Raw genomic sequence first — 3686 nt, 5'->3', positions numbered from 1 at the left:
GAAAAGGGCAGGGGATGGCAGGGAGGTAGAATGGCTGAGGAAGAGGGGAGATAGTTGTCATTTAGAAGAGCCTAGAGGGATTCTGGTGGAGGCTTAGAAGTTCATAGAAAGTTGTGAAATCCTTCCCATACTCTCGTGCATATAAACACACTGTGGTATAACTCTCTCTCTCTCTCTCTCTCTCTCTCTCTCTCTCTCTCTCAGCCATAAAAAAATCTCCCTAATCTCTCCATCCACATCCAGGAAATCCCCAAACTTTCCCGGAACAAGAGAATATCCTCGGTACTTTTTGAGTGCGACTAAAGTAAATATTCCCTGGCTACTCGTGATCACTCAGACGTGGCGGAGCAAGCGAGGGAGGAGAGAGAAAAAAAAGAGCAGATAAGAAAAAATAAGCTTAAATCAAACAATAAGCTCAGTTGATAGTGGGAATTTCTAAAGACTGAGGATACGATGGAATTAAATAAGAACTGTATGTAAAGAGATTATTGATGATGGAATAAATGAAAAAAAGGATGAAAATAAAATAAGCACAATTGATAAAGAAAATTTCGGAAGGATGAAGGTAGAATAGAAATAAATAACCACATTTTTACCATTTTCCTTCCTGTGTCAATACAAAAAATATCAATAAAGAAAAGGAAACAGCAAACACAACACCTCACAAAACAGAAAACGAAAAAAAAAATCAACTAAACTCAAAACCAACCAAAATTTCTCAGACTTTAGTGAGAAAGAGAGAGAAAAAAAAAAATAGAGAGGGAGAAATGTTCTTATTATTATTATTTTCGTTTGTAATATCCCTCCATTTCCCGGAGTTCATTTTTTTCTCGATAGCACACAGCGAGAAGGGAGGAGAAGTACCAGGGAGGCTTTAACGGCAGCGTGGCGATCAAAGGGAGTCGCTTTGGGCTTCGGAAAGAACAAGTGGGGAAAAAAACGCCTTGACCATTAGCGACTCGGAAGTAATGGCGTCCACTATGGTACTGAGGCTATGTGTGTGTGTGTGTGTGTGTGTGTGTGTGTGTGTGTGTGTGTGTGTGTGTGTGTGTGTGTGTGTGTGGAAGAGGAGAAGGAGAAGGGTGGTAGTAAGAACAAGAACAAGGACGAGGTCGATTACGGTATGGCTGACGAAGAGTAGGAGGAGGAGGAGGAAGAGAAGGAGGAGGAGGAAGAGGAGGAGGAGGAGGAGGAGGAGGAGGAAGAGGAAGAGGAGGAGGAAGAAGAGGAGGAGAATGAGGAGGAGAAGATCATAAAGGAACATAAAAAAAAGTAAGAACTAACATTAGCTGACCTATTGATCCTTATGAATCTGTGATGAAGTACACTGTTTAACTTCAAGCCAGAGGTATGAAGAGGAGGAAGGAAGAGGTGAAAGAAGGAAGAAGAGGAGGAGGAGATCGAGGAGGATAACAACAACAACGACAACAACAACAACAACAACAACAACAATAACAACGACAACGAAAACAACTAAAACAGAATCCGACAATAAAAAAAAAAAAAACGAAAGTGGAAAGCAAATAAAATAAAACATAAACAAGAATCCTGAAAAAAAAAACATTAATCAGAATAGACTCAGGGAGAAAAAACAGGCAAGAAATTTGAAAGTTTTGCCTATAAAATATATGATATTGTCACAGTGGTATTCTGAGAGCCGAGGGGGAAAAACTGTGGGCAGGAACAGCAAGCTTGGGCTAACGAATACAGAGAGAGAGAGAGAGAGAGAGAGAGAGAGAGAGAGAGAGAGAGAGAGAGAACGGAGAAGCGGCGAGGGGAAAGGTGCAGAGGGGAGGAAAAATGTTTGTGGAGTGTGAAGGTTGTGAGGGAGAATTAAGCGTTACAAAACTGGCTCGTTCACGCTTTCTGTCACGCTCCCAGCATCACTTCTCATCCCTGGTGCTCATCGCTCGCTCCACGGACACCTGACAGCACTTCATGACTCCTCTTCCTCCTTTTCTTCCTCCTCCTTTCAGCCTTCTAACGTGTGACGGAAACAGAGAGAAGGATACATTATTCTGAAACACATGTCTGCATCTTGATTACTTTTGAAATACATTAGTTGAAGTGACAGATTTTTTTTAGGGTACTTAGTGACGGGTTAAAAGATTTGTACATTATCAGCAATAGAAATCGCTTTGGGACTCGGGTTATCATCTCTGTAATCTTTGGAAATAGTCGTGATCAGAGAACAAAACATTTATTAATTCGGGTGACAGATAGATGGAACTGTCACCTATATTAGAGACTTTCACTGCATATTTCTCTTCTCGCCAGCGACCGAGGAGTGTTTTAGCAATCTTTTTTTTTTCTCCAGTCTATTGGATCTTCCAGGATAATGCATTTACTTCCCTTTTTCTTTCGTTTTTCATTGGCAGAAATTTCATCAATACCCTTCGCGCAGTTTTCTTGATTCGTTTACTTCTTCCTTCACTTCTTTTGTCCCGATGAATACAGAAATGTTTCACCGGGTAGTGTGCAGGTGAAGTGTTTGAGTGGAGGTTTCCGCTCAGGTGTACGTTCATGGCAGCTTTCTCTTGTGTCGTGTATACATGGCAGTGTGTTTGTGTGTGTGTGTGTGTGTGTGTGTGTGTGTGTGTGTGTGTGTGTGTGTGTGTGTGTGTGTGTGTGTGTGTGTGTGTGTGTGTGTGTGTGTGTGTGTGTGTGTTTGTGATGGGAATTCCACACGCTGCACCGTCCTTCCTTCCTTTCTTCCTTCCTTCCTTCCTTCCTTCCTTCCTTCCTTCCTTCCTTCCTTCCTTCCTTCCTTCCTTCCTTCCTTCCTTCCTTCCTTCCTTCCTTCCTTCTTTCCTTCCTCCTACTCCCTCCTTCCCTCTCTTCGTTTATTTGCACATCTTTTGTTTTACGTATACATTTATTCCAATTCAGTTAACATTCATATCATAGTTTTCGTTAGTTTTGAAAAGGAAGGGCGTACCACTTGTAAACTCAGCTGTATTGCCTCTGCAGCACAACGGATGACATATTTATTCCTCCCCCATGCAATCAGGACTGTAGCAGACTGGCAATGTGTATTCTAGTTTATTGGCGCACTCACCGCTGCCTTGCTGATCACCACGTGTGTCTTCCTTTCATCCCACGGTGCTCCTATTCTGTCACTTATTGGCGAGGATAAACACAAATCGATAGAACAACGTGACTTACTGATTATTTGTTTTGTAGATGTTTTAATACGATGTGTGGTATTTTTTCAGTAGTTTCCAGTGCCTTTTCTTCCGCCATCTACTCGTCAACAAAGACACTCCATCTGGCGGCGTGAACTTGAAGCTTCTGACTTGATTCGGTGTTCGTTGTAAGAGGAATGAAATTGTTAGCTGGGAGTGTATGTACATTGTGTGTGTGTGTGTGTGTGTGTGTGTGTGTGTGTGTGTGTGTGTGTGTGTGTGTGGGTGGATGTGGGAGTTTAGGTGGGCTGTGTGTGCGTGTTTGGGCAGCTGGCGGTTCATGACTTGATGGTGCTGATGTCCTCTCTCCCTCGCTCCCCAACTCGGCCAGCACCATGCACCAGCTCAGTGGCAATCACGCAGCTCGGTGATCACTGAGAGATGGTTAAAGCGCGCCGCAATTGTTAGGGGTCCACTGATTGGTCATTAGATAAGGTCTCAAGACACTTCTCTGGATTTGGTCGATCATTTTGGTTCATCTCTGGGGACAGGCACCTCATT

This window comes from Portunus trituberculatus, chromosome 18 (assembly GCF_017591435.1).
Source record: "Portunus trituberculatus isolate SZX2019 chromosome 18, ASM1759143v1, whole genome shotgun sequence".
Classification (NCBI taxonomy): domain Eukaryota; kingdom Metazoa; phylum Arthropoda; class Malacostraca; order Decapoda; family Portunidae; genus Portunus; species Portunus trituberculatus.
Note: the sequence above shows the minus strand (reverse complement) of the source record.